This window comes from Phyllobates terribilis, unplaced genomic scaffold (assembly GCF_046119375.1).
Source record: "Phyllobates terribilis strain yellow unplaced genomic scaffold, ASM4611937v1 Scaffold_3__8_contigs__length_932513732, whole genome shotgun sequence".
Lineage (NCBI taxonomy): Eukaryota > Metazoa > Chordata > Amphibia > Anura > Dendrobatidae > Phyllobates > Phyllobates terribilis.
The window spans coordinates 782,754,761-782,778,147 of record NW_027362763.1 but is presented as its reverse complement, the minus strand read 5'-3'; positions in this window follow the sequence as shown (position 1 = coordinate 782,778,147).

Here is a 23,387-nt window from a genome sequence, read left to right as displayed (position 1 = left end):
TGTGCTGCGGTGCAAGGAGGGACCCAGAGGGGCGTAACTAGGTATCAACTCGGAGCGACCTAGGTCGTGCGGCGGCTCAATCGACTCCGTGACCAGGGAGGGTCCGAGCAGAGGGACCAGGTGCTACTCTGGGGACGACCTTGGAAGGGAGCAGGTGACTCCCACGGTACAGATGGCAGGGACTGACCGGGATTGCAGATGGGCACAGCAGGCAGGTTGACGAGTGATCCGGGTGGATGGACTGGCAGACATGGCAGGTGACAGGCGGGAGCCTCTAGGTAGGCTGTCAGGTGGTCACGGCAGGTGACAGGCAGGAGCCTCTAGGTAGGCTGTCAGGTGGTCACGGCAAGTGACGGGCAGGAGCCTCCAGGTAGGCTGACAGGTGGTTACGGCAAGTGACAGGCAGGAGCCTCTAGGTAGGCTGTCAGGTGGTCACGGCAAGTGACGGGCAGGAGCTTCCAGGTAGGCTGACAGGTGGTCACAGCAAGTGACAGGCAGGTAGCGGGCAGGTGCTTCCAGGTAAGCAGGCGGGCAAAGCCCATAGACAGACTGGCGGACTGAACGGAAGACAGACTGTCGGGCTGGAGAGTAGTCAGGCTGGCGGACTGGACTGGTAGTCAGGCTGGCGGGCAGGACTAGTAGTCAGGCTAGCAGCAGGACCTGAGGGCTGAAGCAGAGGTAAGTACACTGTGCAACAACTATTGCTCGGGCACCTCCATTTTGGAGGAGGTGCCTTATATATGGAAAGACCTCCGACAATTGACCGGGGACTCCTTAGGACGGCGCGCGCGGCCCCTTTAAGAGGGAGGGAGTGCGCGCCCTAAGCAGAGTGCCCGGAAGCAGGAAGAGGAGCGCCGGAGGACGCCGGGCGGGGAGCGCAGCAGTGAGAGGGACGGCGTCTCTGCCTGGCAGGAGGCAGAGACGCCGATGCTACAGTACCCCCCCCTTTATGCCCCCTCTTTTTTAGGCCACAAAAAAAATTTTTAAGGAGAAGCGGGGCATGAATGTTCTCCCTGGGTTCCCAAGTTCTCTCCTCTGGGCCAAACCCCTTCCAATCCACCAGAAAAAAAGGTTTTTCCTCTTACCCTCTTAGTGGCCAGAATGTTCTCTACCTCAAAAACGTCTTCAGCGGAAACCGGTGCAGGGGGAGTACCTGGATTGTTGGAAAAATAATTAAACACAACTGGTTTGAGGAGGGGTACGTGGAAGGAGTTGTGAATCCGCAAGGTGGCTGGGAGTTTTAACTTGTAGGACACTGGGTTGATTTGTTTGAGGACTTCAAATGGACCGATGAACCGAGGACCCAACTTATAGGAGGGTATTTTGAGCCGCACATGTTTGGAGGAGAGCCAAACCTTGTCTCCCGGATGGAATTGAGGCGAATCCAGATGTCTCTTCTCAGCATGTCTCTTCATCCGCTCGAAGGACTGAAGAAGTGCGGATCTAGTATTCTCCCAAATGGTGGAAAATTCGCTGACCAGAGACTCCGCGGCAGGGTTGTCCACAGAAGCGGAGACGGGAAACGGAATCCGGGGATTTTGACCATAGACTACAAAGAACGGGGACTTGGAAGTAGATTCGCTCTCATGGTTGTTGTAGGAGAACTCAGCCCATGGTAGGAGCTCCACTCAATCGGTATGGTGAGCGTTAACAAAGTCCAGGAGGTAGCTGGTAAGGATCTGGTTGATACGCTCCACTTGGCCATTGGACTGTGGATGGTAAGCGGAGGAGAAATCCAGGGTGACATCCAGCAGCTTACATGTAGCTCTCCAGAAGCGTGAGGTGAACTGAACCCCTCGATCCGACACATAGTGGAGGGGTAGGCCATGGAGACGGAAGATGTGAAGGATGAAGTCCTTAGCCAGCTCCGATGCAGACGGGAGACCAGGCAGAGGGATGAAGTGGGCCATTTTAGAAAAGCTGTCAGCGACCACCCAAATGACTGTACAACCGGCAGAAACAGGGAGATCTGTAATAAAGTCCATAGCAATGTGCTGCCACGGGGCAGCAGGTACGGGAAGAGGCAGGAGGTGACCGGCTGGAAGATGTCTGGGAACTTTGTTGCAGGCACAGGACGAACAGGCCAAGACGAAGTCTACCACATCCTTGCGCAGGGTAGGCCACCAGTAATGCCGGGTAATGAGCAGAAAGGTCTTCTTCTGACCGGCATGGCCGGCTAGTTTAGATGAATGACCCCAGTGAAGAATCCTCTCCCGATCTGGAACCGCTACAAACGTCTTACCAGGTGGGAGACGAGTCAGAGCCAAAGGGGCCATACTCATTACTTTGGAGGGGTCGATGATCTGCATAGGCTCCTCCTCTTGATCGGAGGACAGGAAGGATCGGGACAAGGCGTCAGCTTTAACATTCTTGTCCGCCGGGCGGTAATGTAGGATAAAGTCGAACAAAGAACAAAGACCACCGGGCCTGACACAGATTGAGTCTTTGGGCATTCTGGAGATATGCTAGGTTTTTGTGATCAGTATAGATGATCACTGGGTATTGAGTCCCTTCAAGCAGGTAACGCCACTCCTCCAGCGCCAATTTGATGGCTAGTAGTTCTCGGTCTCCTATGGAGTAGTTGCGCTCAGACGAGGAGAAGAGTTTGGAGAGGAAGCCGCAAGTTACCATTCTCCCGGATGAAGATTTTTTGGTGAGCACCGCTCCGGCTCCGGAGGAGGAAGCATCAACCTCCAGGAAGAACTGTTTGTTGCAGTCCGGACGGTGCAGCACTGGGGCAGAGGAGAAGGCTTGCTTTAAGCAAAGGAAAGCCTCCTCGGCTTCGGGCGGCCATTCCTTGGGATTTGCTCCCTTACAGGTGAGCACAGAGATGGGAGTAGTCCGGGAAGAGAAGTCCGGGATGAAGAGACGGTAGTAGTTGACGAAGCCCAGGAATCGCTGAATCGCCTTCAACCCCTCCGGACGGGGCCACTTTAAGACAGCAGAGAGCTTCTCGGGGTCCATTCGTAGACCTGTCTGGGAGATAATATAGCCCAGGAATGGAAGGGAGGTCTGCTCGAAGAGGCACTTCTCAAATTTCGCATAGAGTTGATTCTGCCTAAGCCTAAGCAGGACCTGACGAACATCCCTCCGGTGTGTGGGAAGGTCCGGAGAGAAGACCAAGATGTCGTCCAGGTACACCACCACGCAGGAGTATAGAAGGTCACGGAGAATGTCATTGACTAATTCATGGAAGACGGCGGGAGCATTGCAGAGACCGAAGGGCATCACACGGTATTCATAGTGACCGTCCCGGGTATTGAATGTCATCTTCCACTCATCTCCTTGACGGATCCGGACCAGGTTATACGCCCCACATAGATCCATCTTGGTAAAGATCCTAGTGCCCCTAAGGCGGTCAAACAACTCGGAAATGAGCGGCAGGGGGTATTTGTTTTTGACCGTGATTTGGTTGATTCCTCTATAGTCAATACAGGGGCGTAGTGAACCATCCTTCTTCTTGACGAAGAAGAATCTGGCTCCAGCCGGGGAGGTAGATTTCCGGATGAATCCCCTAGCCAGATTCTCCTCAATGTACTCCGACATGGCCCGGGTTTCGGCCGACGACAACGGGTAAATACGCACACAGGGTGGAGTGGCACCGGGTACCAGGTTGATCGGGCAATCATATGTCCTATGAGGCGGCAGTGTCTCTGCTTCCTTTTTGTCGAAGACATCTGCATAGGACCAGTAAGGTGCCGGTAAACCGGGTAGATTAGCCGGGGTGGGTGGAGGACGAACCGGGCGGACCGGGACCAGGCAGGTCTTATGGCAATCCTGCCCCCAACGGAGTACTTCACCGGATAGCCAATTTAGCACGGGTTCATGTCTCTGAAGCCAGGGTAGACCTAGCAATAGGGAGTGAGAGAGTCCAGAAAGCACATGGAAAGAGATCCTCTCAGAGTGCAGCATTCCTACCTGCAGGGTTATAGGTTCTGTGACGAGCAGGATGGTCACCGGAAGGAGTCTTCCATCCACGGAGGCGACTGCCAATGGTTCAGCCAGGGGTTTGGGGGGAATCTGATATCTCTCTACCAGGGACTGGGAAATGAGGTTCCTAGCAGCTCCAGAATCCAGATGTGCAATTTCAAAGTAGCGGTTCTCTCCCCAAGAGATAGAAACAGACAAAGTCAGGGATGGAAAGGATTTACTTTTGCCTAGGACGACCTCTCCAAGCGGACCTAGACACTGGAGTTTCCCGGCTTCACTGGGCAGAAACGGATGAAGTGCTCCTTACTAGCACAGTAGAAACAGCCTCCCTCGGTTCGGCAAGTTTCTAGGCAAGACCTGACCATCTTGGTCTGGTCAATCTGCATAGGTTCGGGCGAGCGTGTCCAGGGAATTGCTGGCTGTGAAGCAGGTTTCTGAAAAACAGGAGCAAGACGAGGAAATCTTCTCTCCCGGGCAACCTCCTTGGTACGTTCTTGGAAACGGATGTCAATCCGGGTAGCTAGTGACACCTGGTCATCCAGGGTGGTAGGAATGTCCCGACCGGCTAACTCATCCTTAATCCGACCGGAAAGACCCTCCCAGAAGACGGACACCAGAGCCTCATTGTCCCAGGCAAGCTCAGCAGCAAGGGTACAGAACCGTATGGCATATTGGCCCAAGGTGAGACTCCCTTGGCGGAGACGTAGCAGAGAGGAGGCAGAAGAGGATTTTCGTCCTGGTTCATCGAAGACTCTCCGGAAAGCTGCGAGAAAAGACGATAGATCGGACACCAGGGGATCCCATCTCTCCCACAGGGGATTTAGCCATGCCAGTGCTTCTCCGGTGAGATGAGACATGATGAACGCCACCTTGGCCCTGTCGGAGGGAAACTGATGTGCCAAAAGTTCAAAGTGCAGCGTGCACTGGTTCAGAAAGCCCCGACATGAGACGGGGTCACCTCCAAAACGAGGAGGTGCAGAAAGCCGGGGACCTGGGTTGGATGCCGTGGTATTGGTGGGCAGCGGCGCTGCCGGAGCGGTAGTCGCACGACTCGGGGCTGACACAGGTGGGACAGACAGTGTGTCCAGGCGAGAGTTGACTTTCCGCAGGAAGTTCAGGATGGTTTCCCGTTGGGATCTCTGACGAGAAACCTCCTGGAACAGGTCAGAGAGCGAAGGAGCTTGGGGGCCACCGGGTTCCATGGCCCGAGCAAACTGTTACGGATCCGGGTGGTGGAACCTCTGTGCTGCGGTGCAAGGAGGGACCCAGAGGGGCGTAACTATGTATCAACTCGGAGTGACCTAGGTCGTACGGCGGCTCAATCGACTCCGTGACCAGGGAGGGTCCGAGCAGAAGGACCAGGTGCTACTCTGGGGACGACCTTGTAAGGGAGCAGGTGACTCCTACGGTACAGATGGCAGGGACTGACCGGTATTGCAGATAGGCACAGCAGGCAGGCTGATGAGTGATCCGGGTGGATGGATTGGCAGACGCGACAGGCGGGAGCCTCTAGGTAGGCTGTCAGGTGGTCACGGCAGGTGACAGGCAGGAGCCTCTAGGTAGGCTGTCAGGTGGTCACGGCAAATGACGGGCAGGAGCCTCCAGGTAGGCTGACAGGTGGTCACAGGTGGTCACAGGTGGTCACAGCAAGTGACAGGCAGGAGCCTCTAGGTAGGCTGTCAGATGGTCACGGCAAGTGACGGGCAGGAGCTTCCAGGTAGGCTGACAGGTGGTCACAGCAAGTGACAGGCAGGTAGCGGGCAGGTGCTTCCAGGTAAGCAGGCGGGCAAAGCCCATAGACAGACTGGCGGACTGAACGGAAGACAGACTGTCGGGCTGGAGAGTAGTCAGGCTGGTGGACTGGACTGGTAGTCAGGCTGGCGGGCAGGACTAGTAGTCAGGCTAGCAGCAGGACCTGAGGGCTGAAACAGAGGTAAGTACACTGTGCAACACCTATTGCTCGGGCACCTCCATTTTGGAGGAGGTGCCTTATATATGGAAGGACCTCCGGCAATTGGCCGGGGACTCCTTAGGACGGCGCGTGCGACCCCTTTAAGAGGGAGGGAGCGCGCGCCCTAAGCAGAGTGCCCAGGAAGCTGCGCGCGCCGGCAGCAGGAAGAGGAGCGCTGGAGGATGCCGGGCGGGGAGCGCAGCGGTGAGAGCGACGGCGTCTCTGCCTGGCAGAAGGCAGAGACGCCGATGCTACATGTTAATTCATAGTTTTGATGCCTTCAGTGTGAATGTACAATTTTCATAGTCATGAAAATACAGAAAAATTTATAAATGAGAAGGTGTGTCCAAACTTTTGGTCTGTATTGTATTTATGTATATACACTTACTCAGTGGTCTTCCACACCCACCCACAAAGACGGCCACATGCTGGACCTCATCTTCACCCGCCTCTGTTCCCTATCTAACCTCTCTAACTCACCTCTCCCTCTTTCTGACCACAACCTACTCACATTCTCTTCTCTCTCCTCCCCGGGGCAACAATCCCCACTCCACAAACTTGCATACCCTCGTAGAAATCTCAAACACCTTGACCTACACTCTCTGAATCCCTCCTCCCACTTACAGACATTAGCTCCTTACATGATGCAGATGCTGCTGCCACTTTATACAACACCACAACAGCTGCAGCTCTCGATTCGGTCACCCCCCTCACGCATACCAAGGCTCGCACAATCAACAGACAACCCTGGCACACCAGCCTAACTAAAGATCTGCGACGGGCCTCCAGGGTAGCTGAACGTAGATGGAAAAGGTCCCACTCCCATGAGCACTTCATCGCATTCAAACAGTCCCTCACTACCTTCAAGTCCACACTCACTGCAGCAAAACAAACATATTTCGCATCTCTCATATTCTCCCTATCTCACAACCCCAAACTATTCAACACCTTCAATTCTCTCCTCCGTCCCCCAGTGCCTCTTCCCTCTCCTCTTATTTCAGCTGAAGACTTTGCCTCATTCTTCAAGCAGAAGATTGACACCATCAGACAAAGTTTTTGCCTAAAGCCCCCACCGCCCCTCCCCACACCTACTCAACCCTCCTCCTCCAAAACTACATTCTCCACCATTTCTGAAGATCAACTTTCCTCCTTACTCTCCAAATCACACCTCACCACCTGTAAACTTGACCCAATCCCGTCCCACCTCATCCCAAACCTTACCACTATCTTCATCCCAGCCCTAGCCCACCTCTTCAACCTGTCACTAACAACTGGTGTCTTCCCCTCATGCTTCAAACATGCCTCAATCACACCCATCCTCAAAAAGCCCTCCCTTGACCCATCCTCTGTGTCTAGCTATCGCCCCATATCACTTCTCCCCTATGCCTCAAAACTACTGGAACAACATGTCCATTCTGAACTGTCCTGCCACCTCTCCTCCTGCTCCCTCTTTGACCGCCTACAATCTAGTTTCCGACCGCACCATTCTACTGAAACTGCACTGACTAAAGTCACAAACGACCTACTAACCGCCAAATCTAAGCGACACTACTCTGTCCTCCTCCTCCTAGACCTTTCATCTGCCTTTGACACAGTGGACCATTCCCTCTTACTCCAGACTCTCTCATCTCTCGGCATCACAGACTTGGCCCTATCCTGGATCTCCTCATACCTAACAGACCGGACATTCAGTGTCTCCCACTCACACACCACCTCTTCATCTCGCCCCCTATCTGTCGGTGTCCCCCAAGTTTCAGTTCTAGGACCCCTGCTCTTCTCCATCTACACCTTAGGCCTGGGACAGCTCATAGAGTCTCATGGCTTTCATTATCACCTCTATGCTGATGACACACAGATCTACCTCTCTGGACCTGATATCACCTCCTTATTAACCAAAATCCCGCAATGTCTGTCTGCTGTTTCAGCCTTCTTCTCTGCCAGATTTCTAAAACTTAACATGGACAAAACAGAATTCATCATCTTTCCGCCATCTCATTCAACCCTCCCAACTGACCTATCTATCAACGTCAATGGCTGCCCACTCTCCCCAGTCCCTCAAGCTCGCTGCCTTGGGGTAACCCTGGACTCGGAACTCTCCTTCAAACCACATATCCAAGCCCTTTCCACTTCCTGCCGACTCCAACTCAAAAATATCTCCCGGATCCGCACATTCCTAAACCATGAATCTGCAAAAACACTAGAGCACGCCCTCATCATCTCCCGCCTTGACTACTGCAACCTCCTGCTCTGTGGCCTCCCCTCTAACACTCTCGCACCCCTCCAATCTATCCTAAACTCTGCTGCTCGACTAATCAACCTGTCCCCCCGCTATTCCCCGGCCTCTCCTCTCTGTCTATCTCTTCACTGGCTCCCCATTGCTCAGAGACTCCAGTTCAAAACCCTAACCATGACATACAAAGCCATTCACAACCTGTCTCCTCCATATATCTCCGACCTAGTCTCCCGTTACATACCTGCACGCAACCTCCGATCCTCACAAGATCTCCTGCTCTACTCCCCTCTTATCTCCTCCTCCCACAACCATATACAAGATTTCTCCCGTGCTTCCGCCCTACTCTGGAACTCTCTACCCCAACGTATCAGACTCTCGCCTACCATGGAAACCTTCAAAAGGAACCTGAAGACCCACCTCTTCCGACAAGCCTACAACCTGCAGTAACCACCGCTCCACCATACCGCTGCACGACCAGCTCTACCCTCACCTACTGTATCCTCACCAATCCCTTGTAGATTGTGAGCCCTCGCGGGCAGGGTCCTCGCTCCTCCTGTACCAGTCGCTGTCACATTGTGTTCAAGATTATTGTAATTGTTCTTGTATTATACCCCTTTTTCACATGTAAAGCGCCATGGAATAAATGGCGCTATAATAATAAATAATAATAATAATTTAGAAATGGCAGTAAACAGGAACAGTGGAGGTCAAGATAAGGTCTTGAAGACCAGGAAAAATGTCAGTGTGAGCTGCTCGTAGGATTACTAGAGAGGCAAATCATAACCTCCGCTTGACTGCAAAAGACCTTCAGAAAGATTTAGCAGACTCTGGAGTTGTGGTACATTGTTCTACTGTTCAGAGACATCTGCACAAATATGGCCTTGATGGAAGAGTTATCAGAAGAAAACCTCTCCTGCTTCTTCACAATAAAATTGAGCATCAGAAGTTTGCAAAAGAACATCGAAACAAGCCTGATGCATTTTGGAAAAAAGTCTTGTGGACCAATGAGATTAAAATAAAACTCTTTGGCCACAATGATCAAAGGTATATGTGGAGAAAAAGGGCACAGAATTTCAGGAAAGAACATCTATCCAATCATTAAGCATGGGGGTGGATCAATAATTCTTTTGGGTTGTCTTGCAACCAATGGCACGGGGAACATTTCACGGGTAGAGGGAAGAGTAGATTCAATTAAATTTCCACAAGTTCTGTATATATATACAGGGTGGTCCAAAAGTAGGTGGACAGAAAGTGTAATAAGGTTATGAAGGGGGAGATTTATCAAACATGGTGTAAAGTGAAACTGGCTCAGTTGCCCTTAGCAACCAATCAGATTCCACTTTTCATTCCTCACAGACTCTTTGGAAAATGAAAGGTGGAATCTGATTGGTTGCTAAGGGCAACTGAGCCAGTTTCACAGATCTAGTTTTCACAGATAGATCTCCCCCAAATCTGTTTTATTTTCAGATAATTCAGATAACACATAATGGCAAATAATTTAAATACAGATCAAAGAGAATGGATTTTAACAGAGTATTGGAAATCTCAAAATGCTGAAACCATTAGAGCAAATTGAGTTGAAACATTTGGTACTCAAGCCCCAAAGAGACAAACCATTTACCGCATTCGTGACAAGTTCAATGCCACTGGCTCAATCCTTAATGCTCCAAAAACTGGTCGACACAAAACATTCTGTACAGAAGATAATAAACAACTTGTTGCTGAAACAGTTGTTCAGAGTCCAAAAAAGTCCTCCAGAAGAGCCTCTTTGGAAATGGGAATTTCACGAGCTTCTATCATGTGAATCCTGAAATCTATTGGGTGGAAAGCTTATCGTCCACGTCTAATTCATGGTTTGTTGGAGGATGATCCAGACAGGCGGCTGCAATTTAGTGAGATTATGCTTAACGAAATTGAAGAAAATCCAGTAATTTTAGATAACATTATGTGGAGTGATGAAGCTTCTTTCAAATTATCTGGCCATATTAACAGACATAATTGTATTTACTGGTATAATGAGAACATGCATTTAACAACTAAATGAGCCTGGTATCAATGTTTGGGGTGGTATTTCAAGTTTTGGTGTTTTAGGACCAATATTTTTTGATGGAACAGTCACAGGAGATAAGTATCTCGAAGTTCTAATGAATGAAGTTATTCCCCGGTTACAGCAACAGCCTAATTCAAATGACTTTTATTTCCAACAAGATGTGGCCCCTCCACATTATTCAAGAGTAGTCTGCGAGTATCTTGATGAAACATTTCCTAATAAATGTGTAAGGTGCCCCAGCGAGGTAGTCGTGGGCGAGCTGTAGCCCCCTCTCGCTATGGCACCCTACAGACAATACGTGTCCTCCCTCTGAAGTGTGGCTGTGTATGTAGTGCTCTTCACTTACTTCAAGCCATCCGATCGCGGCTGTCTCCAGGCAATTTTCTTCTGGGACCAGGGCAGCAATAATTTCAGAGGACACGAGGTTCTTAACCAGAACTTGGGCTTTACTTGGGGAAGAGGAATATATACAATATTTACAGTCAGATATAATGGATAAGACCCGACAGGCAATCATCTCTCTCACAGGCGCTGTTAACTGCTTCAGCCCTGGTTCCCTCTTTAAGCGGAGCATCTCTGTGGCTATAATCCCTGGCCCAAGAGACTCCTCTGTATTGACAGTGACCGGATCCGATATCTCTCTCCCACGTCTTAGCTTGGAGTCCTATTTAGCTTCCTCTGCTTCCTGCAGACTAGAAGTGCCCCGTGTCCTCACTACGCTTTGATGAGTTTCTCCGGCGAGCGAACAGGACTCGTGCTCTTGTGTGGGGAGACGTGCACACTGGGATCCCACTGTCTGAGGGTACGGAGCTCCCGTCTACCCTAGCAGCCACTATAATCAGGCTGTCTGAACAACTTGAGGTCTCAACTCGTACTGAAGAATCTCTTCCTGATTCTGGAAACTAAACATAGACTTTTCCTAATATGCCCACCCTCAGTGAGCTGTCATCACAGAACTTTAACCCATCACTGTCTATAACTTTGCTGGCAGACTCAACCTGACATCTGCACCCAGAACAGTGGCATCTTGTGGCTGTTTTCAGGTACTACAGCCCAGAAGGAATTATACCAGGAACAAACTTTGTATCTCTCTAGGCTTGATAAGGGCACTAATTCCCCCTCTTCTCTACTGACTGGACCACTGAAGCTAACCCCTTAGCTTGGCCTACCACATGTTATGCACACGCCCGGGCTGAGCGGCGTGTGCGTGTGATTGTAGTGATTCCACTGGACCGTGCCGGAGAGTGAATGCCTGGAGGGGCTTAACTAGGTATTCACCCGATCCGACCAGGGTCGCACGACGGCATACGACGCCAGTGCACCAAGGAGGAACCGAGCAAAGGGACCAGGTGCTACTCCAGGACAGACCCCGGACACGGCTGTTGACCCACACAGGGGAATACAGGAACAGACTGGTAGGCTGGCACACAGACTGGTGGGTATAGGCAGGCACGACTGGTATGCAGGCAGGCAGGTAAGCAGGCAGGGGGGTACAGGCAAGCACAGCTAGAGTGCAGACAGGGAGGCACTAGCAGGTAGGAACACAGGCGGGATAGGACCCAGTACACACTGGGACTCAGGAACAATACAGGCAGAGGGGTACAGGCAAGCACAGCTAGAGTGCAGACAGGGAGGCACTAGCAGGTAGGGACACTGGCGGGATAGGACCCAGTACACACTGGGACTCAGGAACAGAGCCACAGATGTGGCGGACAAACACAGCAGAGTGAGGCCGCCCAGAGAGGTGAGCGAGAACAGGGCAGGACAAGGCCGCCTGGAGCGGTGAGCAAGAGTAGAGCAGGACAAGGCCGCCAGGAGCGGTGAACAAAGGATCAAAGCTGAGCGAGACTGCTGGAGCAGTGAGCAAGAGTAAAGCAGGACGAGGCCGCCTGGAGCGGTGAGCAAGAGTGGAGCGAGACTGCCGGAGCAGCGAGCAAAAGGGTCAGAGCGGAGCAAGGCTGCCGGAGCAGCGAGCAAAGGAGTCAGAGCAGGCTAGAACCGCCGGAGCGGTAAGCAAAGGAGTCAGAGCAGACTAGAACCGCCGGAGCGGTGAGCAAAGGAGTCAGAGCAGGCTAGAACCGCCGGAACGGTGAGCAAAGGAGTCAGAGCAGGCAAGGCTGAGTAGGGGGGACAGGGCTCTGTTCACACGGAACAGACAGGAAGGGAAAGGCAGAGCCAGACACCCACAGGGTACTTGCAGTGAAGTAGCGAGTGGACCACAAACTCACAAACGGGAGTACAGAGACAACAGGCAGGAGTTAGGTACGAGTTCAGACTCTGCAGAAAAAGGAAAGGAACGGACATAGAGAAAAGACAGATGAAAGATAGGAGAGAGTACAGACTGGAACTGAGTGTACGGACGAGACCGACACAGGAGCGGGACACAGGAGCGGGTCTGGGAATACGGCCCCCAGAGAGGCGGGACAAACAGGCAAGGAGCGTGTTCAGACAGAACAGACAAGATACAGGAGCAGGTCTGGGTAATCGGCCCCCAGAGAGGCGGGACAAACAGGCAAGGAGCGTGTTCAGACAGGACAGACACCGCAAGGCAGGGACACAAACAGGACTCTGTTCAGACGGGAACAGATACCGCAAGGCAGAGACACAAACAGGACTCTGTTCAGACGGGAACAGATACCGCAAGGTACAGACAGGCAGATCTAGGAATACGGCCCCTAGAAGGCGAAAGAACAGGCAAGAAGCGTGTTCACAAGAACAGACCACAGTTCAGACACAGAACTGGAAAACAGGATAGGACCTGGCATGTCAGAGACAAAAAGCCAACTGACAGGACACAATGCTCAGGCGCCATCTTGAGGAAGAAGGTGGTATAAATACCCAAAGATGGACAGCAATAGGCTGAAGGTGCAACAGGGGCGTGTCCGCAGCAGGTACAAGAAACAGGAAGTTCAGCGGGCGTCGCCCTATGCAGCCAAAACAGACAAACAGACAGCAAGGAGGGAAGCCAGAGAGACATTCTGGACTGGAGATCAAGTGCGCGCTCTTGCACAGTGGGAGATGGACCACCATGCAAGGACGCCGCCAGGTATGTTACAGTACCCCCCCTTACGCCCCCTCTTCTTCAGGCCTGCCAGAATCTTCCGCAGGGAATTCGAGGACCAGTCGTTCACTTCAAGGAGATCACTTCCACTGTCCACAGGAAAAATTGATCTCATCTGGTTAGCTAGGATGCTACCTCCTATCCAGCCATCCTTAGCAACAGACGAAACGGGTGGAGTACCAGGAACAGCACACAAGGAAGTCTCTCTCCACATATTTTCAGGTGGCACCCCAGAGGGTACAGGAGACAACTGGAAGTCCTTCACCGGGTTGGAGGGGGACAGAGACTTGGGGGTAATCTCTGCTTCGAGGTACATCTTGTCAAGCTCACAGGAAGAAATAGACGGGTTATCAGGTACGTAATGAGGAAAAGTCACTGTCTCTTTGTTATCTGGTGGTACCCCGGAGAATTCAGGAAACAACTGGAGGTCCTCCGCCGGGTCAGAAGAGTGCAGAGGCTCAGAGAAAACATCTGCTTCAGAGTACACTAGGTCGGACTCACTGGAGGAAGCAGGCGAGGTATCGGGTACCGAGTATAGGAAAGTCTCTGTCCATTCACCACCAGGTGGCACCCCGAAGGGTTCTGGAGAGAACTGGAGGTCCTCCGCCTGGTCAGAGGGGTGTAGAGACTCAAGGGTAACCTCTGCTTCAGAGTACACAAGGTCGGACTCACTGGACGAAGCAAGCGAGGTATCAGATCCAGGATATAGGAAAGTCTCTGTCCATTCACCACCAGGTGGCACCCCGAAGGGTTCTGGAGACAACTGGAGGTCCTCCGCCTGGTCGGAGGGGTGTAGAGACTCGGGAGTAACCTCTGCTTCGGAGTACACTAGGTTGGACTCACTGGACGAAGCGAGCGAGGTATCAGGTACAGAGTAAAGGAGAGTCTCTGTCCTTTCGCTACCAGGTAGCACCCCGAAGGGTTCTGGAGACAACTGGAGGTCCTCCGCCTGGTCGGAGGGGTGTAGAGACTCGGGGGTAACTACCACTTTGGGGTACTGATTGTCAGGCTCACAGGACGAAGCGGACAAAGTATCGAGTACCGAGTGTAGAGAAGTCTCTCTCCATTTGTCATCGAGTGGTATCCCGGAGGATTCAGGAGGCAACAGGGGGTCCTCCGCCAGGTAGTAGAGGTGCACAGACTCAAAGGTAACCACAGCTTTGGAGCATCCTTGGACATGCACACCGGTTAAAGTGGGTGAAGCATCTGATGCCGGGTGCAGGAAGTTCTCCTGTGTGGAGTCTGGATGGGCAGAAGTCTCTTCAGGCAGGAGAACCGGAGCACTACCCACGCACATTACCCGTTGGGGCTTCTCCGGGATACAGGGAGATGAAGCTTCAGTAGGGACTTCAAGGTTGGGGTCAGGAGGTCTCAGGGAGGACAGACCCTGGCGTGACGGCTTGCCTCTACGTCTAGCACGTCTGGACTGCCTCTTGAGGTTGGGAGAAGTATTCCGGAAAGCGTAGTCACCCTGTGAGGATTCTGGGTGGGCAGTAGTCTCATTGGGCTGGAGGACTATTGCGCTACCCACACACATTACCCATCGGGGCTGCTCCGGGATATTGGGAGGTGAAGCTTCAGCAGGAGCCTCCGGGTTAGGATCATCGAAGACCATTAGAAAGGCCACCAGGAAGGCCATTAGGTCCAGGAGGATCGGATCCTGTGTTTCATATAGGGGGTTGATCCATTCCAAGGCATCACCCGCCAGGTAAGACATAATGAATGCCACCTTAACCCGATCGGTGGGAAAACATAGAGGGTAGAACTTGAAGTGTAGCATGCATTGCTCCACAAATGCACGACTTTGTCTTGGATCCCCACAGTAACGTGGCGGATCCGCAGGAACGAGAGCAGATAGATCAATCTGGACGGGTGCGTAATTCGCCTGGAATTCAGCTGAGAAAAAAAAAAAAAAATTATTTATTTATTTATTTTTAATGCATGTATTCGCTGGAAAACTTCTCAGAGAGCGAAGGCCGTGGGGCTCAACGGGAACCATGGCCTGAGCATGCTGTTATGCACACGCCCGGGCTGAGCGGCGTGTGCGTGTGATTGTAGTGATTCCACTGGACCGTGCCGGAGAGTGAATGCCTGGAGGGGCTTAACTAGGTATTCACCCGATCCGACCAGGGTCGCACGACGGCATACGACGCCAGTGCACCAAGGAGGAACCGAGCAAAGGGACCAGGTGCTACTCCAGGACAGACCCCGGACACGGCTGTTGACCCACACAGGGGAATACAGGAACAGACTGGTAGGCTGGCACACAGACTGGTGGGTATAGGCAGGCACGACTGGTATGCAGGCAGGCGGGTAAGCAGGCAGGGGGGTACAGGCAAGCACAGCTAGAGTGCAAACAGGGAGGCACTAGCAGGTAGGAACACAGGCGGGATAGGACCCAGTACACACTGGGACTCAGGAACAATACAGGCAGAGGGGTACAGGCAAGCACAGCTAGAGTGCAGACAGGGAGGCACTAGCAGGTAGGGACACTGGCGGGATAGGACCCAGTACACACTGGGACTCAGGAACAGAGCCACAGATGTGGCGGACAAACACAGCAGAGTGAGGCCGCCCAGAGAGGTGAGCGAGAACAGGGCAGGACAAGGCCGCCTGGAGCGGTGAGCAAGAGTAGAGCAGGACAAGGCCGCCAGGAGCGGTGAACAAAGGATCAAAGCTGAGCGAGACTGCTGGAGCAGTGAGCAAGAGTAAAGCAGGACGAGGCCGCCTGGAGCGGTGAGCAAGAGTGGAGCGAGACTGCCGGAGCAGCGAGCAAAAGGGTCAGAGCGGAGCAAGGCTGCCGGAGCAGCGAGCAAAGGAGTCAGAGCAGGCTAGAACCGCCGGAGCGGTAAGCAAAGGAGTCAGAGCAGACTAGAACCGCCGGAGCGGTGAGCAAAGGAGTCAGAGCAGGCTAGAACCGCCAGAGCGGTGAGCAAAGGAGTCAGAACAGGCAAGGCTGAGTAGGGGGGACAGGGCTCTGTTCACACGGAACAGACAGGAAGGGAAAGGCAGAGCCAGACACCCACAGGGTACTTGCAGTGAAGTAGCGAGTGGACCACAAACTCACAAACGGGAGTACAGAGACAACAGGCAGGAGTTAGGTACGAGTTCAGACTCTGCAGAAAAAGGAAAGGAACGGACATAAAGAAAAGACAGATGAAAGATAGGAGAGAGTACAGACTGGAACTGAGTGTACGGACGAGACCGACACAGGAGCGGGACACAGGAGCGGGTCTGGGAATACGGCCCCCAGAGAGGCGGGACAAACAGGCAAGGAGCGTGTTCAGACAGAACAGACAAGATACAGGAGCAGGTCTGGGTAATCGGCCCCCAGAGAGGCGGGACAAACAGGCAAGGAGCGTGTTCAGACAGGACAGACACCGCAAGGCAGGGACACAAACAGGACTCTGTTCAGACGGGAACAGATACCGCAAGGCAGAGACACAAACAGGACTCTGTTCAGACGGGAACAGATACCGCAAGGTACAGACAGGCAGATCTAGGAATACGGCCCCTAGAAGGCGAAAGAACAGGCAAGAAGCGTGTTCACAAGAACAGACCACAGTTCAGACACAGAACTGGAAAACAGGATAGGACCTGGCATGTCAGAGACAAAAAGCCAACTGACAGGACACAATGCTCAGGCGCCATCTTGAGGAAGAAGGTGGTATAAATACCCAAAGATGGACAGCAATAGGCTGAAGGTGCAACAGGGGCGTGTCCGCAGCAGGTACAAGAAACAGGAAGTTCAGCGGGCGTCGCCCTATGCAGCCAAAACAGACAAACAGACAGCAAGGAGGGAAGCCAGAGAGACATTCTGGACTGGAGATCAAGTGCGCGCTCTTGCACAGTGGGAGATGGACCACCATGCAAGGACGCCGCCAGGTATGTTACACCACAGTTCAGAGTGGATTAAGTAAGGGAACATTTTCCTTAACTACTTCAGTGCCTAGGGAAGGCTACATCCTTCCCCACTATTGCAAATGGATTGGGCGAAGAGGCCCACTTGATTGGCCGGCACATTCACCAGACTTGACCCCAATGGATTTTTTCTTTTGGGGAGTACTCAAGGACAAAGTTTATAGTCGAAAACCAAAAAGTGCCAGTGATTTGAAAAATTACATAACAGATGCATTTCAAGAAATTAATACCCAAAGAGACTTGTGCAAAAAAGTTTGTCGAAGCATAAGAGGCAGACTTCAAAGCTGTGCCAATTGTAATGGAAAACAGTTTGAGCACCTGCGTTGATGAAATTTAAGGGCTTTTGTATAATTATTCAGAATAAAATGTAATTGTCAATGTTATGCCTGTGTTAGTAAATATAATTTTATATATAAATCAAAATAAACGTTATTATTTTCTGTCCACCTACTTTTGGACCACCCTGTATATATATATTACCGTATTTTTTTGGATTATAAGACGCACCTTGCTATGCCATAAGACGCACCTAGGATTTAGAGGAGAAAAATAGAAAAAGAAATTGAAGCAAAAAATGTGGTCATGATGCCCTGTTTTGGGGGGAAGGGTCTGCTGCTGACACTGTTATATTATACTCACCTACGGTATCCTCACCCATCCCTTGTAGACTGTGAGCCATCACAGGCAGGGTCCTCGCTCCTCCTGTACCAGTCGCCGTCACGTTTTGTTCAAGATTATTGTAATTGTTTTTGTATGTATACCCCCTTTCACATGTAAAGCGCCATGAAATAAATGGCGCTATAATAATAAATAATAATGATATAATGGCCCCATCCTGGAATATATATGTCCCCATCCTGGTATATATGCCACCCACCCATCCTGATATATATATGTCCCCAATCCAGGTAGACATGGCCCCCAATCCAGGTATACATGGCACGCAATCCAGGTATACATGGCTCCCATCCTCATCCCCATACTGGTATACATGGCCCCATTATCACCATTCTGGTATACATGGCCCCCTCATCCCCATCCTGATATACATGGCTCCCATCCTAATCCTGGTATGCATGGACCCCTCATTTCCATCCTGGTATACATGGCCCCATCATTTCCATCCTGGTATGCATGGCCCCCTCATTTCCTTCTTGGTATACATGGCCCCCTCATTTCTATCCAGGTATACATGGCCCCCTCATCCCCATCCTGGTAAACATGGCCCTCATCCTAGTATACATGGCCGTTTGAAATGAATATTCACTGCTCCCCACGCCCATGGGAGTGGAGAGTAGTGAATATTCATTCTCTTTAATAGTGGGCACACGTAATTGCACAGCAGCTGCAGGAGCTGACGGCTGCGGCTATTACCGTGCCAGCTATTAAGGAAAATGAATATTCACTACTCTCCACTCCCATGGGCGTAGGGAGCAGTGAATATTCATTTTTTTTAACAGCAAGCATGTAGCATCGGCGTCTCTGCCCCCTTAACCGCCGCGCTCCTGGCTCGGCGTCTTCCAGCCCTCCTGCTGCTGCTGCTGCCGGCGCGCGCAGCTTCCCTAGCACTGTGCTTAGGGCACGCGCTCCCTCCCTCTTAAAGGGGCCGCGCGCGCCGTCCTAAGGAGTCCCCGGCCAATGGCCGGAGGACCTCTCATATGAAAGGCACCTCCTCCAAAATAGAGGTGCATGTGCAAGGTTGTAGCTCTGTGTTCTAACTCTGCTTCAGCCCTCAGGTCCCGCTGCTAGCCTGACTACCAGTCCAGTCCGCCAGCCTTATTACCAGTCCAGTCCGCCAGCCTGACTACCAGTCCTGTCCGCCATCCTGACTACCTGTCTCCGCCTGCCAAGTACACTCTCCAGCCCGACGGTTTGCCTACAGTCCAAACCCGCCAGTCTGTCTATGGGCCAGGCTTGCCTGCCTACCCGGAGAACGTACCAGTTACCTGCCGTGCCTACCAGCCAGCCTACCTGGAGGCTCCTGCCAGTTACCTGTGGTGTCTGCCAGTCCATCTACCCGGATCACCCGTCAGCCTGCCATGCTCATCTACTGTACCGGTCAGTCCCTGCCTTCTGACCCATGGGAGTCACCTGTTCTCATACAAGGACTGGTCCAGAGTAGCACCTGGTCCCTCTGCTCGGTCCTTCCCTGGTTCACGGAGTCGATTGAGCCGCCGTGTGACCTTGGTCAGTCCGAGTTGATACCTAGTTACGCCCCTCTGGTCCCTCCTTGCACCGCAGCACAGAGGTTCCACCACCCGGATCCGTAACAAAGCACAGTGTAAGCCGCAGCAGCCAACTACTGCCTCTGTGACCCGCTCCGCTGCTGCTCCCATCCCCCCCAGCCACAGCAGGTATATCCAGACTATATGACACCCCCCAACTTTCCTCCAAAATTTTGGAGGAAAAAATTGTGTCTTATAGTCAAAAAAAGAAAGGTGTGTGTGTATATATACATTACCATTCAAAAGTTTGGGGTCATTTAGAAATTTCATTATTTTTGAAAGAAAAGCACTTTTTTTTTTCAATGAAGCTAACATTAAATGAATCAGAAATACACTCTATACATTGTTAATGTGGTAAATGACTATTCTAGCTGCAAACGTCTTGTTTTTATTGCAATATCTACATAGGTGTATAGATGCCCATTTCCAACAACCACCACTCCAGTGTTTTAATAGTACATTGTGTTTGCTAACTGTAAGAAGGCTAATGGATGTTTAGAAAACCCTTGACCTTCCTTTGAGCTAGTTGAGAATCTGGAACATTACATTTGTTTGTTCTATGAAACTCTCAAAATGGCCAGAAAAAGAGAACTTTCATGTGAAACTCAACAGTCTATTCTTGCTCTTAGAAATGAAGGCTATTCCATGCGAGAAATTGCCAAGAAACTGAAGATTTCCTACAATGGTGTGTACTACTCCCTTCAGAGGAGAGCACAAACACGCTCTAACCAGAGTAGAAAGAGAAGTGGGAGGCCCCGCTGCACAACTGAGCAACAAGACAAGTACATTACAGTCTCTAGTTTGAGAAATCGACGCCTCACAGCTCCTCAACTGGCAGCTTCATTAAATAGTACACAAAAAACGCCAGTGTCAACGTCTACAGTAAAGAGGCGACTCCAGGATGCTGGCCGTCAGGGCAAAGTGGCAAAGAAAAAGCCATATCTGAGACTGGCTAATAAAAGGAAAAGATTAATATGGGCAAAAGAACACAGACATTGGACAGAGGAAGATTGGAAAAAAGTTTTATGAACAGACGAATCAAAATTTGAGGTGTTTGGATCACACAGAAGAATATTTGTGAGGCACAGAACAGCTGAAAAGATGCTGGAAGAGTGCCTGATGCCATCTGTCAAGCATGGTGGATGTAATGTGATGGTCTGGGGTTGCTTTGGTGCTGGTAAAGTGGGAGATTTGTACAAGGTAAATGGGATTTTGAATAAGGAAGGCTATCGCTCCATTTTGCAACGCCATGCCATACCCTGTGGACAGCGCTTGATTGGAGCCAATTTTATCCTACAACAGGACAATGACCCAAAGCACACCTCCAAATTATGCATGAACTATTTAGGGAAGAAGCAGGCGGCTGGTATTCTATGTGTAATGGAGTGGCCAACGCAGTCATCAGATCTCAACCCCATTGAGCTGTTGTGGGAGCAGCTTGACCGTATGGTACGCAAAAAGTGCCCATCAAGCCAATCCAACTTGTGGGAGGGGCTTCAGGAAGCATTGGGGGAAATTTCTCAAGATTACCTCAGCAAATTAACAGCTAGAATGCCAAAGGTCTGCAATGCTAAATGCTGCAAAGGAAGCATTCTTTGACGAAAGCAAAGTTTGAAGGTGAAAATTATTCTTTCAAATAAAAATCATTATTTCTAACCTTGTCAATGTCTGGACTGTACTTTCTATTCATTTTGCAACTCATTTGATAAATAAAAGTATGAGTTTTCATGGAAAACACAAAATTGTCTGGGTGACCCCAAACTCTTCAGCGATGGTGAATGTATATATATATATATATATATATATATATATATATATATATATATATATATACACTGCTCAAAAAAATAAAGGGAACACTCAAATAACACATCCTAGATCTGAATGAATGAAATATTCTCATTGAATACTTTGTTCTGTACAAAGTTGAATGTGCTGACAACAAAATCACACAAAAATCATCAATGGAAATCAAATTTATGAACCAATGGAGGCCTGGATTTGGAGTCACCCCCAAAATTCTAGTGGAAAAACATACTACAGGCTGATCCAGGGGTCTGAGGATCTCATCTCGGTACCTAATGGCAGTCAGGCTACCTCTGGCGAGCACATGGAGGGCTGTGCGGCCCTCCAAAGAAATGCCACCCCACACCATTACTGACCCACTGCCAAACCGGTCATGTTGAAGGATGTTGCAGGCAGCAGATCGCTCTCCACGGCATCTCCAGACTCATGTCTGTCACGTGCTCAGTGTGAACCTGCTTTCATCTGTGAAGATCACAGGGCGCCAGTGGCAACTTTGCCAATCCTGGTGTTCTGTGGCAAATGCCAAGCGTCCTGCGGCAAATGCCAAGCGTCCTGCATGGTGTTGGGCTGTGAGCACAACCCCCATCTGTGGACGTCGGTCCCTCATACCACCCTCATGGAGTCGGTTTCTAACCGTTTGTACAGACACATGCACATTTGTGGCCTGCTGGAGGTAATTTTGGAGGGCTCTGGCAGTGCTCCTTCTCTTCCTCCTTGCACAAAGGAGGAGTAAACGGTCCTGCTGCTGGGTTGTTACCCTCCTATGGCTCCCTCCACATCTCCTGGTATCTGCTCCATGCTCTAGACACTGTGCTGACAGACACAGCTATCCTTCTTGCCACAGCTCGCATTGATGTGCCATCCTGGATGAACTGCACTACCTGAGCAACTTCTGTGGGTTGTACTGTAGACACCGCCTTATGCTACTGTACCTCTAGGGGTGAGAGCAATGGCAAAATGAAAAAGTGACCAAAACAACAACCAAAAAAGATGAGAACAGAGAAATGGTCTGTGGTCACCACCTGCAGAACCACTCCTTTATAGGGGGTATCTTGCTAATTGCCTATCATTTCTACCAGTTGTCTGTTCCATTTGCACAACAGCAGGAGAAATTGATTCACAATCAGTGTTGCTTCATAACTGGATAGGTAGATTTCACAGAAGTGTTATTGACTTGGAGTTATATTGTGTTGTTTAAGTGTTCCCTTTATTTTTTTGAGCAGTGTATATACAGTTAGGTCCATATATATTTGGACAGAGACAACATTTTTCTAATTTTGGTTCTAGACATTACCACAATGAATTTTAAGCAAAACAATTCAGATGCAGTTGAAGTTCAGACTTTCAGCTTTCATTTGAGGGTATCCACATTAAAATTGCATGAAGGGTTTAGGAGTTTCAGCTCCTTAACATGTGCCACCCTGTTTTTAAAGGACCAAAAGTAATTGGACAATTGACTCCAAGGCTATTTCATGGACAGGTGTGGGCAATCCCTTCGTTATGTCATTCTCAATTAAGCAGATAAAAGGCCTGGAGTTGATTTGAGGTGTGGTGCTTGCATTTGGAAGGTTTTCCTGTGAAGTAAACATGCGGTCAAAGGAGCTCTCCATGCAGGTGAAAGAAGCCATCCTTAAGCTGCAAAAACAGAAAAAACCCATCCGAGAAATTGCTACAATATTAGGAGTGGCAAAATCTTCAGTTTGGAACATCCTGAGAAAGAAAGAAAGCTCTGGTGAACTCATCAATGCAAAAAGACCTGGGCGCCCACGGAAGACAACAGTGGTGGATGATCGCAGAATAATCTCCATGATGAAGAGAAACCCCTTCACAACAGCCAACCAAGTGAATAACACTCTCCAGAGGTAGGCGTATCAATATCCAAATCTACCATAAAGAGAAGACTGCATGAAAATAAATACAGAGGGTTCACTGCACGGTGCAAGCCACTCATAAGCATCAAGAATAAAAAGGCTAGACTGGACTTTGTTAAAAAACATCTAAAAAAGCCAGCACAGTTCTGGAAGAACATTCTTTGGACAGATGAAACCAAGATCAACCTCTACCAAAATGATGGAAAGAGAAAAGTATGGCGAAGGCGTGGTACAGCTCATGATCCAAAGCATACCACATCATCTGTAAAACACGGCGGAGGCAGTGTGATGGCTTGGGCATGCATGGCTGCCAGTGGCACTGGGTCACTAGTGTTTATT